This window comes from Mirounga angustirostris, unplaced genomic scaffold (assembly GCF_029215605.1).
Source record: "Mirounga angustirostris isolate CCGP_5_RB_7025 unplaced genomic scaffold, mMirAng1.0.hap1 SCAF_4, whole genome shotgun sequence".
NCBI classification, from domain to species: domain Eukaryota; kingdom Metazoa; phylum Chordata; class Mammalia; order Carnivora; family Phocidae; genus Mirounga; species Mirounga angustirostris.
The window spans coordinates 124,019,685-124,033,300 of NW_026991712.1; the positions used below are offsets into that span (position 1 = coordinate 124,019,685).

Below are 13,616 nucleotides of genomic sequence, written 5' to 3' on the forward strand. Positions count from 1 at the left end.
ATGCGGGACTCGATCCAGGAACTTCAGGATCATGACCTGAGCCGAAGGCAGTCGCTTAACCAACTGAGCCACCCAGGCGCCCCAGCTTGTTATAATTTTGTGATCTCTTTCTAGAAATGAATTAGATTCTATGTCGTAGGGTATACTTTATAAGGGGATGTACTGAGGCAGAGTTAAGACATGAGACTGAGTCACTTGCAGACTAAATTATCCAGAAGGGTATAGATCACAGGTCTTCTCACTTCAAAGTCTGTTTTCTTTCTATAATACTGAATTGTCAGAGTAATACAGAGATCTCACTATAAAAACCCATTTTCAGTAATAACACCAAACATGTATTTCACATGTTTCTCCTATTTTTCACTAAATTTCTTCCTTTGAACCTTCTCAACATTATTCATGGCAGTCAGCTGGAGTCTTGTTTTAGTCAAGAATGCTGCCTGCTACATAGAATTTTCTCTCAGACAAAAATCAAATAGAACCTTGAGATGACTATTCCCTTCTTTCCACCATCTCTCTGGTATGGTTCTCCAGTGATATCATTAATTTTTCTAGTATTCAACCAAGATATAAATAGAACAGTAATTGTCAAATGCATACAATTCTTAACTCTAACTCTGTTCCCATGCTCATTAAAATTTGAGATCTTTCAGTGTTCCAGATTCCAGTTAGTTGAAGGGTAGAAAAATAGAAATGTAGCCATATTAATGATTAACAAAAATTACTGTGGCAAACTGAGCATACCTCATCTCCAAATAAAAAGTTTGAGATATCTTTAATTTCCATTTAAATGGAGCATTTGGGGCGCCTGGGTGGCTCAGTTGGTTAAGCGACTGCCTTCGGCTCAGGTCATGATCCTGGAGTCCCGGGATCGAGTCCCGCATCGGGCTCCCTGCTCGGCAGGGAGTCTGCTTCTCCCTCTGACCCTCCCCCTTCTCATGCTCTCTCATTCTCTCTCAAATAAATAAATAAAATCTTTAAATGGAGCATTTGTTTTTTTTGCTTCTCTTGGTATTAATATTATATATTGCCATGAAAATTAGGGTAAAAAAAGAGTAAATAAATAAATAAATAAAAACAGCCAACAATTAAGCAAAACGCAACTATTTTTTATCTGTCTTTAAAAAACAAAATCGGTTTTTATGATTGGACAACATTATGGATTATTTTCAAAGTACTTTCTGAAATATTTATTTTCTTACGGAGGCCAATGGCTGATTTGAATATGATACATTTTTATTTCTCTTCTGCTTTTATTTTGTTGACTGTGATACATTAGAAACCATCTTAATGGGTACTTGTTCTGTTTTATAATAATTTATTTAAAAGATTTGTTATTAACTAGTCTAAAGATAACATGTTCATTGATGTATGTATTCACTGTTTAATTATTTATACCTAGTAATTCTAGATATCAGGACAAAATTATAGTTACCTAGAAGTACAATTTATATACTCTAGTTCCTGTTATGGAGTTCACTGTGTAGTCTGGTTGCTTTTTTTTTTTAGCTATATTAGTGTCTTTTTAAGGTTGCAATGCAAAACTTACCTGTTTTAAATATTGCTAGACAAAAAATTATTAAAGCTGTTCTAAGGTAGCAGATCTTTGGTTCTTAATTATCCGTTTGTCCAAGTGTTGGATTGGACCCCCCAGTTCTCTGAGGCAAGTTTCTACTTGCTCATATATATGCTCTATATCAGCTTGTACAGATGTTGGGTGGTTTTCCATTCAGGCACTGGTTCTAGCTAGTGTTCTTTCCAGCCATAAGATAACATGTCACCTATTTGTCAAAGCATACACATCAGCCCTTATTTGATAACAGAGATTTTGTAGACTATAGGTATTTAACAGAAAATATAACCTTGGCTTCTCTGCTTTTTAAGTTTTTCTTTCTTTTCTTTTTCTCCTTTCTTTTAGTTTTGTTGTGAGAAATAGCATTCATGAAATTTTTGAGTCATATGCAGTTTATCTACTTTTTATGTCATAAGATTTATTTTAAAATCATGTCAATTCATCAGAGTTTTTGCATATTTAAGATAAATTACTTTGAATTTTTAAGGGATATTCTTTACTAAAGTTCACCATGTAATCATATGGCTATGGTATGTTGGTGAAAATGTAATTATTTACTTAACACAGTGGTGTACCCCTCACGATCCTCAAAATATAAAAATTGTGATGTTTGATTTTCTTGTAAATGTGATTTTTTAAAGTATTGCAAATATTTGTTTATGTTCTGTCTTCTTAATTATGCACCCATAGAATTTGGTTTCATGTCTACTCTCCTGACTGTTGATTAGGTCCTGCAGTTGCATTTCAGTATGGGCATTTACCACACTTACTGGCTCTGACCTGTCCCTGTTTGATCATGTTTTTGCCTGAACCTTAACTTATTGGCTTAATGCTCACCAGGAGAGTTAAGGGCAAATTTTAAGGAGGGCTAAATCTTGTGAATGTTTTGGCAGTTGCACTGTTACCTGTACCTGGGGCTATGTTGCCCTCACCTCCTCACCCTGCCTGGGCACCCACTGCTATGGGGCTGGAGTCCCTGAAAATAGCAGGAGGTTAGGAAGCAGGAGGAGTATTAGGGAGTATCCCCAGGCTCAATCCTTGTGAAGTAGAAGGTAAGACAATGGGGTTGGAGAAGAATTCTGATTCAGTTTTTTTTTTTTTTAAAGATTTTATTTATTCATTTGAGACACAGAGATATAGAGAGAGAGCATGAGCAATGGGAGAAGGAGAAGCGGACTCCCCGCTGAGCCAGGAGCCCGATGTGGGGCTCGATCCCAGGACCCTGGGATCATGGCCTGAGCCGAAGGCAGACGCTCAACCATCTGAGCCACCCAGGGACCCCTGATTCAGTTTTAACAGAGGCCCCAGCCAACCTGACTGAGGAATCAGAAGCTCTCATAACTCTTTTTTTTATTATTATGTTATGTTAATCACCATACATGACATCATTAGTTTTTGATGTAGTGTTCCATGATTCACTATTTGCCTATAACACCCAGTGCTCCATTCAATACTTGCCCTCCTTAATACCCATCACCAGGCTAACCCATCCCCCCACCTCCTTCCCCTCTAGAACTCTCAGTTTGTTTCTCAGAGTCCACAGTCTCTCATGGTTCCTCTCCCCCTCTGATTCCCCCCTTCATTTTTCCTTTCCTACTATCTTCTTTTTTTAAAACATATAATGTATTATTTGTTTCAAGGTACACATCATTAGTTTTTGATGTAGTGTTCCATGATTCACTGTTTGCATATAACACCCAGTGCTCCATGCAGTATGTGCCCTCTTTAATACCCATCACCAGGCTAACACATCCCCCCACCCCCCTCCCCTCTAGAACCCTCAGTTTGTTTCTCAGAGTCCATAGTCTCTCATAGTTCGTCTCCCCCTCCGATTTCCCCCCCTTCATTTTTCCCTTCCTGCTATCTTTTTTTTTTTTAACATATAATGTATTATGTGTTTCAGAGGTACAGGTCTGTGATTCAACAGTCTTACACAATTCACAGCACTCACCATAGCACATACTCTCCCCAATGTCTATCACCCAGCCACCCCATCCCTCCCGCCCGCTACCACTCCAGCAACATAACTCTTTACAGATGTCTTGAGTTGGAACAAAGGATCCAGCCTAGGTCTGCCACTGGTTTCTAGATTTGAACTTGAATAAGGCAGTTCTCTTCAGTTGAGGCATTCCCTCAGTTTCCCTGAAGGAAGCTGACAGCCGAGTGCTTTCCCTTGGCAGTGTTTCCTGCAGCTGAAGGAATAAAAGTCCATTACTCAGGGTGATCTGGGCAATGCCTCATAGCATCCTCCACGTGGATTATTAAACATTTGTCCATATAATAGGTTTTACTGAAATCTAGGAGAAATCTATATACTTCATCATGTTTATAGGTTTTTTTAATGTCTATTAGCCATGCAGGTTTTCTTCTCTGTGAATTGTGGTTTGGAAATTTCGCACATTTTAAACTGAGTTATTTTGTTTTTATGTTAAATTATAGGAGCACATACTATCTATACCTATACACAGTCTTTGTAGTTTTTATGCATTACATCTAAATTCTGAGTCTGTGTCATGTCTTTCACTTTGACTATGAATTATGTTGGTGCATAGTAGGTCTTCACTTTAATGTAGTTGATTTTGTAAAACTTCCTGTTTGGTTTGTGCTTTTCATATTTTACTCAAGAATTTTTTATCTTCTTTGAAGGCATACCGGTGTTCTACTATTTTACTTCTAAACATTGTGAAGCTTTGCATGTCCACTCTAGTTCTTTCCTACTCCTGAAATGAGTATACAAAAATGTTATTTTATTCTCTATGGCTAACGACTGTCATAGCAGCAGTCCTTGACTCATCCATACATAGCTTCCCACATACACTTACAATACCATCTCTGTGAAATATAAGAAGTCATATACTATCAGTCTGGTTCTTGGTCTCTACTTCTTCCATTAGATTTTTTGCTCATCCCTGAGGCAAATTTTGTTCTGACTTATTTAGAATAGCCTCAAAATAAATCTTGAAAACTGAGAGGGGAAGTTTTCTTTCCCCCAAAATGTAGTTATTTTGGTCTTTTGCATTTTCCTCAGTCTTTTAGAATCATCTATAATAATATAATTTGTAATTTCATTGAATTTACAGATTAATTTGGGAGATGATTAACAACTTAAAGTCACTGAGCATTCTTCTCTACAAACTTGGCTTCTCTTGCCATATAATTTAGTCTTCCTTAGTAATTTTTCATTCAAGTTTTAAAATTTTCCCCATAAAGGCATTACTCAATTTATTTTAAAAAGTTAACCTCAGCTATTTAATATTTTTATTGCTTTTATAATTGTTAATGTTTAGAAATTTACATGAAAATATGATTTATTAATATTAGTGTTAATAACATAGTTATTATACTATTATTTGCTAATATACAAGAATAAAATAAACTCATGTATATTGTTCTTTTATTGAACAATCTTGATGAATCCTTATTAATTCTTAAAATTTAGCTGCTAAGTAATTTAGGTTTCATCTAGAAAATCATATTAACTTTGAAAAGTCTCATATCCATATATTCTTTTTACTCTATTGGCTGAAGCCAATATAACATTATATAGTGATTTTATCTTCACGTTAATTTATATTTATAAAAATCACTGTGTAATACTATCCTGATATATCTATTGATAAATCTATAAATATATATCTGCATAGATATATACCCATACACTCATACACATATATATACATACATACAAATATATACTAGACACACACACTAGATAGATAATCCCTATAGTGCTAGTAAGTCTTCTTTGTTTTTCCTAAAATTAAAGAGAAGCTTCTGACATTTCAAATTAAGGATGATGTACATGCACATTTTGGTAGATGCCATTTAAGGAGATTGCCTTTTATTACTAAAATAGTAGGATGTCTTATTATGAATATTATTAAGTTTTACTGGATGATTTTCTGTACCTATTGAAATCACAATATGTGTTTACTGCTTTAATCTGATGTTATGGTGAATTACATTTATTGATTTCCTAGTGGTAAACTATCCTAACATTTCTGGGATAAACATAGTTGTTCATTATTAGCTTTTTCAAAATATAGTAATGTATTAAATTTTGCTCATACTCTGTAAAATTTTAGAATCTCTCTTTTTTTTTAAAGATTTTATTTACTTATTTGAGAGAGAGAATGAGATAGAGAGAGAGAGCATGAGAGGGGGGAGGGTCAGAGGGAGAAGCAGACTCCCTGCTGAGCAGGGAGCCCGATGCGGGACTCGATCCCGGGACTCCAGGATCATGACCTGAGCCGAAGGCAGTCGCTTAACCAACTGAGCCACCCAGGCGCCCCAATTTTAGAATCTCTTATTTTTGAAATTAAAAGGTATTCTAACTGCCCCGCCCTGGTTTTTTGCAAAGATTTTAAATGTTTAGTGTTCATTAGGTATCTCTTATAAAATTGTCTGGGTCTGATGGATTTTGCAGAGTGTAGGGTATAGTTGTATTACTACTGATTCTACTGATTCAATTTTGTTAATGGTTACAGGCCTATTCAAATTTTTCATTTTTTTTTTCTTGAGACAATTTTTAGTAGTTGTATGCATATGTGTGTGGTGAGGGACAGAGGTGGATTGTTGCTTCTGATTTTACAATTTATTTACTTGAAGTTATCCATAGGATTCTTTCATCATTTAAAAATCTCCAACTTTAACTGGTCAGTTATATGAGTTGGCTAGAGCGTGGTGCTAATAAAAATCTCCAACTTTGGGGCACCTGGGTGGCTCAATAGGTTGGGTGGTCGACTTTTTATTTTGGCTCATCATGATCTCAGGTACTGGGATCAAGTCCCACGTCAGGCTCCTTGCTCAGCAAGGAGTCTGCTTGAGGACTCTCTCTCCCTCTCTCTCTGCCCCTCCCTCCACTCAAGCTCTCTTTCTCTATCTCAAATAAATAAATCTTAAAAAGTATTTAAAAAAAATCCTCAACTGTATCTGCATTGTGAGCTCGTTTTAGCTCCTAAAATTACTTATTTTATCTTTATTTTTTCTTGATCAGTCCTAAAATACTTTTTTTTTCTATTTTATTAGTCCTTACAAATCACTAAATATAGGCTTTATTGATCCTCTCTATTTTGTGTTAATTATCATTATTTTCTGTTATCTATACATTTTATTCCTTCAGATAGTATTTAGGTATAGTCTATTTTTCCTAACATCTTCAGTTGGATGCTAGGCTTATTAATGGTCAACCTTGCTCTTTTACTATAAACATTTAATACTGATAATTTCTCTCTAGTGTATATTCTCTTGGTAAAATTATTTCTGGTGAGTTTCAATCTTTATCAATATATAGGGACTATTCTTACCCCGAAAAATCCCATTTTGTCTTAAAGAAAGTTACACCAGCCTTCACTTACTTGGTTTCGCCTGCTCTTTTTCCTTTTCCCATTCTTTTACTCGCTAGCTTTCTGCATTCTCATATGTTAGATTGCTTACTAACAGCATATAACTGGATTTTGTTTTGTTTTTTCATCCACTGTGAAGGGGCGCCTAGGTGGCTCAGTCAGTTAAGTGTCTGACTCTTGATTTCAGCTCAGGTCATGATCTCAGGGTCCTGGGATATAGCCCCACATCAGGCTCCTTCTCAGCAGGGAGTTTTCTTCTCCCTCTCCCTCTGTACTCTTTCTCTCACTCTCTCTTAAGTAAATAAATAAAATCTATAAAAAAGAAATAAATCCATTGGGAAATGTGTCATTGAAATAAGGCTTTTTCATTTGTTTTTACATTTCATTTAAGCATCAAATTCAATATATTTGGATTTTGTATCTTATTTTGTGTTTTCCCTTTATCCTCCCTTTTCAATGTTTATTTTTCTTTAACTTTTCTTTTTAATTTTCTTGTTTTCAATGTATAGCTTTATTTTTAATTCTGTTTTCCTGCTACTTGATTATTTTTAATCTTTTAGTTATTACACATTGGGTTATATTTTATTTGATCTACTTCTATCTATCTCAAGATAATTTCTGTACTCCATCCCCAAACATAGAGGACTTGAGAACAATACTTTTCAAACTGTCAGTGGTAAGGAATTTTTTTTTCAAAATTTCCAATTCTTTATGGACTGATGGATCTGTAAAATAAAATCAGCACATGTTACTAGAAAAGTGAAATGATAAAATGCACACTAAATACAAGGCTACTTTTTTAATTACTGGATTTAACAGATATAAAATTATTCTGTCAAAATGCTTTTAAAGTTTCTAAACCCTTACTATCAATTTCAACGTATTTCTTGTCACAGATCAGTACAAGACAGTTTGTGGACTGGAACTGATCATGGAATGTAGTTTCAATGGGACTGACTGAATACTTTAGTGGCAATCTTTTCTTTCTCCTTATAGAATTGCCATCAGGTATTGAATATAATTTTAGTCTACCTTGTTTTTTTAATCCCTACATTACTATTACTTGAACCGTTTCATGTAGTTAACATTTGTTTAGATTTATACATTTCTCAATTTCATTGCCTTATTTTTTTCATCTCAGACCTTCCTTTTGTGATACTATTCATCCTTCTGAAATAATCCTTTATTTCCTTTAGTGAGGGTAGGTTAGTGGCAAGTTCTTTGTCTCAAATGTCTTTATTTCTTCTAAAATCCCTAGTGATAGTTTAGTTTGGTATCTAATCCTAAAGTGACAGTTTTCTCCTCCTACCAAACCTTTCTCAGAATTTTGAGGATATTATTCTATAGACTGTTTATATTCATTGTGATATTGCACATTTTGCAAGTAATCTTTCTTTTTCTTTTGGCTACTTTTAAGTTTTTCTTCCTGCACTTGATATTTTTAAATACGTTTATAAAGTGTCTTGGTGTGGGTTTTCTTTTGTTTACTTTGCATGGAAGGACATGTGTTTGCTGAGCCTAAATATTCTTATTTTTCTTCAATTCCGTTAAATTCTTATTCACTGTATTTGCCAATATTGCCCCCATCATATTTCATATTATCCTCTGTGAATCAGATTAGAAAAACTGAGACATTTCTATTCTATCCTTCACAACTCTTAGCTTGTGTTTTCTTTTGAACTTCAATTTTTTGAATTTCTGTGGTACATTTCTTCAAATTTGACAATTCTCTTCACAGTTTTTTTTTTTTTTATTATTCACGACTCTATTCTTGTGTTTCAATGATTATGTTTTATTTATTTTTATTTTTTGCTGACACTGGGCACTTTATTAGCGAGGAGCCTTGGTTTGGGGAGGGGGTGTTGGGATGCAGAAGAAGCACCCATCTCAGAGGATTTTCCCGGAAATCAAGCGTTCCTCCATGCAGATTTCGAGGAAACACCATTGTGCATGAAATCCCTCGAGGACAGTGCTGTGACTGCCAAGCAGCAGAGATAGGCGGGTTGCCTGGGCACAACTGGGCCCCCCGGACAGCAGGGCTTCGATGTCAGGCTCCATATTCGATGGCTGGAAAGCAGCGGCTGTAGCTGCGCACAGGCACACCATCAGGTCTCAAAGTCCCAGACGACGTCGTTGCAGCCCACCAGAGGCCGGGTGATGGACTTGGGGCCGGTCATGAGCGCGATGGCGTCCTAGGACGAAGAGGGGGTGCGCCTGCACGCCATTCACCTCGCCCTTTTCGGAAGGCGAGAGGTTGGGCTGGAGCCAGCCGCGGGCTGGGACGTGCTCGAGGGAATTCAGGATCTCTTCGCTTTTGGCGTTTTCCTGATGCCTGAAATGGTGGCGGCGGAAGCCGAGCACGACCAGGCCCTGGGACCCGAGGCGCCGCTGCAGCTGGTTCATCTGGGTGTAATCCCAGAGCTCTGGGCCTCCGAGCGAAGCCGCGTTCTGGAAGAGCAGCACCTTGCCCCGCAGGCAACCCAGGCTCATGGGCTCCCCGCCGGCTGGTGGGCGCGCAGACAAGGCGGACCTGGAGCGCCGAGCGGCGCGCAGGAGGGGCTATGTGAGAAGAGTGCATTACGTAATTTTTATTTATAGATTACCTATTTAATTAATCTTCAGATCTCTGTAATACTAAATATTATCTTTAATTTTGCAGATATTTGTTTCCATCTTTTATTTCTTTTTTTTTTTTTTATTAAAGATTTTTATTTATTTGACAGAGAGAGACACAGCGAGAGAGGGAACACAAGCAGGGGGAGCGGGAGAGGGAGAAGCAGGCTTCCCACGGGGCAGGGAGCCCGATGCGGGGCTCGATCCCAGGACCCTGGGATCATGACCTGAGCCGAAGGCAGACGCTTAACGACTGAGCCACCCAGGCGCCCCTCCATCTTTTATTTCTTTAAACGTTTTAAAAGTCCGTTTTTACTCTACATCTATTACTTCAGCTATTGGAGAAATAGGGATTTAATTCTCCTGTCTTGATTTCGCTGAATAGCACTTGTGGTGCCATTTTTATAAAACTTTTATAATTTTGGACTGTGAGTTTGGTTTTGGTGGCTTTTTTCTGTGAGAATCATTTGGGGCCACATTTGGGCCATAATTTGAAAGATAATATTTTAAAATATAAGTGCCTTAGAAATGTCCATAACTCATGATTATTTTATGTTAATATACCTGTATGATTTTTTTTGCAAGGTACATAGTATAAATCTGATTATGGAAACCATGATGTGAGAGCAAGTTTGTATTTGTAAATTTGCAGACTTGTTTCCATCACAGCACAGGCCAAGCCAGATAAGTACGCTTGTCATGTTTATTTATTGGCTTATTTTCTTTTAGAGTTCCTCCCTGGTCTGGAAAGGGGAGTTAGAGAGAAATCTAATTTAACCAACCCCATCTACCCCCCCCCCCCCAACTCTGATTGCATGGGCCAAAGTTCATTACCTATATTCTCCGGTAAAATTTGATTTCTGATGTTGGTAGAGATAATAGCTTTTAGCTTACCATTCTGGCTTTTACTTTTCTCTTTGATTTGGGTCCTTTGGTGTTTTTATTACTTGGGGTGGGGTTGGGCTTAACTGTAGATTAAAAATAATGTTTATTGTATTTTTTCCAGAATTTCTGGCTGTATTACAGTGAGACATTGTTCAGGATATTTATCTTGCCATAGTGTTATTTGAAATGTAAGCATATGGTCCAATTCATGTTCTCTTTTCTTTCTGTACCCTAGTCATACTTTACATCTTTCAGTCACTCAAAAATCTTTAGTTACTTTCCAGCTCATACTGTTTTGGTTAGGGTAAGATTAAGCATACTCCAGCTGTAAAAATAAACTCCCAAATTTCAGTGCCTTAAAAAGAATAGATGCTTTTTGTTTACTCATCTAACAACCTAATATGGGCATTTCTTGGTGTCAGGTGACTTTCCTTCATGTGGTATTTCAGGTATCCGTGCTTCTTCCATCCCAGGGGTCAACCAGGGAATAGAAATGACACACACCACTTTCATCAAACTTCTTGGATGGGAGTTAGTCACATAACCACCTGTGGAGGCAAAAGAAGCATAAGAAACACTCCCCGGTCAGGGCTATATCTAATGAAGATTGCACATTACAGTGGGAAAAACTCTCAGCGTTGATGTACAGATACTCATTTCTGTGACAGGTGCTTCTGTGTATGATATTCCCTGTGCCTGGACACTTTCCCTCACTTACCCTCTCTGATTGACACTCTTTTGTGCTTTGTTACCCAATCACAATCTAGGAAAGCTTTTCCAGATTAAGTGAGGGCCTGGCTTCATAAAAACAACCTAATAAATCCTTCACTCCCTCTTAGCACTTATAAAATTGTAATTGTTTTAATGGCTGTGCAATTGTTTCCTCAGTCTCTAATTCCTCCACTAAAACAAGCTCTGTAAAGGAAGAGCTCATCTCTCTCCCACCCCTTCACCCCTCCCCCGCTCATGATATTACTAGTTCCTTAGGGTCTGGCAAATTGTGAACATGCAATAACTATGTGTTAATGCATAAAAAAATAAAGGAGGTTTGCATAAAATGATCAACAAATTTATAGTGGAAACCATGACATTTAGTATCATCAAACTCTTGAATGCTTAGCTTGTATAAGTAAGTTAATCAGTCCACAAGGGGAATTTATGAAGATTCGCTCAACAGAGCAGGTTCTGTGACAAAGCCAAGTACATATTCTTTGTCATTAGGTGTCTCATATCTACTTGAGGGGTGGAGATGTGAGGCATTTCTAAGCTGGAACATTAAAACTCTCCTCTAAAAAATTTTAAATTAGTAAAATATAGGTTATGATTATGCCAAGATATGTCAGCTGTGATGTTGCCACAAATGCTATATTTTAGCCTTCCTGTTAGAGACATACATGGTTTCTTATACCTCCTTACTCTGGGAAGCACATTTCTTGCCTTATAGAAAGAATAAAGCGTGTTCCATTTAGATGTCCCATCAAAGGAATATCATACAATTAAATATGCATTTGGTCCTATAGTCTTTATTATCTAAACTGTTCAAGTAGGGAGGTTTTATGTGCTCAGTCATTCTCTCCAATTTCAAGTATTAAGATCAAAGGTTTTCTTTTTTTCTCTCAGAAATATAATGAAATAAAATTATAGACTTCTTTTTTTTTTTAGGTTTTTTTTTTGGTAGAAATGGGTTATTTGGAATTTATTTTCTTCAGTTTTTTAAATTGAGGTATAATTGACATTAATTCATTTCAGGTGTACAGCACAATTATTCCATATTTGTATATGCAAAATGATATACTTCTTAAAGCAAATAAAATGAGTGTTGAGGTATACATTGTTTCATTAAAGATAGTAATATGTCAAATATGTGTTGGCATATTTAAAAACCTGATATCTAATATTTTTATGAGCTTTTATGTTTACTTTTTTAAGTTTTTCTTTTGTCTTTTTTTTTTAATAGGTTTCCTGGCTTCTCTTAGGAGCGCCTTACTTTCATGTTGCAAGATTCCTCCAGACCAGGTAAAAAGAAGGCAATGAACTTATTTGAACTTTCTTGGTAGAAACTTAGTTTTGTTGAAATATTTGCACGCCTTCTATCTGACTCTTTAATATACATACACCGCTATTTGCCAGTGCTGTATTCTTCATCTTAAGTTAGTCATTGGTAAATGGCTGCTTATTGCTCCTTCAATTTTTTACCTGTGTGGTTTTGCTTTGAACGTATTTTTTTTTTTAACCATTCAGATTGACTGTGAATTATATCAGGAGAGCAGCCTTTTAGTAATCAAGGTCAATAGGAATCTCTACTCCTAATAAGTCATATAAAGCCTTTGCTGTGTGCTATTCCACAGGGCAGAGTAGAAGCTGTTTTATTGACCAGCCTTTCCTAAGGGGGCCTTGTAGCATTTGCAATTTTTGCCTTTAGAGGCTGGTAAAAGAGACCTCTGCTACTCTTTTAATCAGTACCAGAATCAGCAATTAACCTATAACTGTAGCTGGTGTCCTAGAAATGAGGCAATGTAATCTTTTCTCATTACTTCTTATGGAAAAATTACTTTTGACATATGTGCTTTAAGGTTGCTCACACTTTTCAAGAAATATCCTTTTAGCCTATGTCAATCAGTACACATATTACCTCTTCGTAGATGATCACATTTTGGCTTATCTGACCTAAACTGTTCTGCGTTGTATTTTGCCTTTATGCATTTAAGGGTGCCCTGTGCATATTTCTATCGGAATGCTTATCACAATGTTGTATAATCATCCTTTTACTACCTTGACTGTAAATCTTCTCAGATTAGAGAGCATTTATCTTGATAAATTCAGTTACTAGGAAAGTGATTGGTTCTTCATTAATAATGGCATTTCAGATCAGCCTTAGGAACCAAGATAGTTTCTGCACAATGAAGAGTGCCTAGCACATAGTAATCTCTCAATAAATATTTCTCAAATAAGATTCTTTTTTTTTAGCTTTTTTTTTAATTCTTATGTTAATCCCCATACATTACATCATTAGTTTTAGATGAAGTGTTCCATGATTCATTGTTTGTGCATAACACCCAGTGCTCCATGCAGAATGTGCCCTCCTCAATACCCACCACCAGGCTAACCCATCCTCCCACCCCCCTCCCTCAAATAAGATTCTTAATAACAACACCTAGTGGGGGCACCTGGGTGGCTCAGTCAGTTCAGCGTCTGACTCG

The 13,616-nt window shown here is 36.6% G+C and overlaps 1 pseudogene; it reads right to left on the reverse strand.

The window, feature by feature from the left end:
* Positions 1–8,805: 8,805 nt before the first annotated feature.
* Positions 8,806–12,409, reverse strand: LOC123860330 (glutathione peroxidase 1-like; annotated as a pseudogene).
* Positions 12,410–13,616: the final 1,207 nt, after the last annotated feature.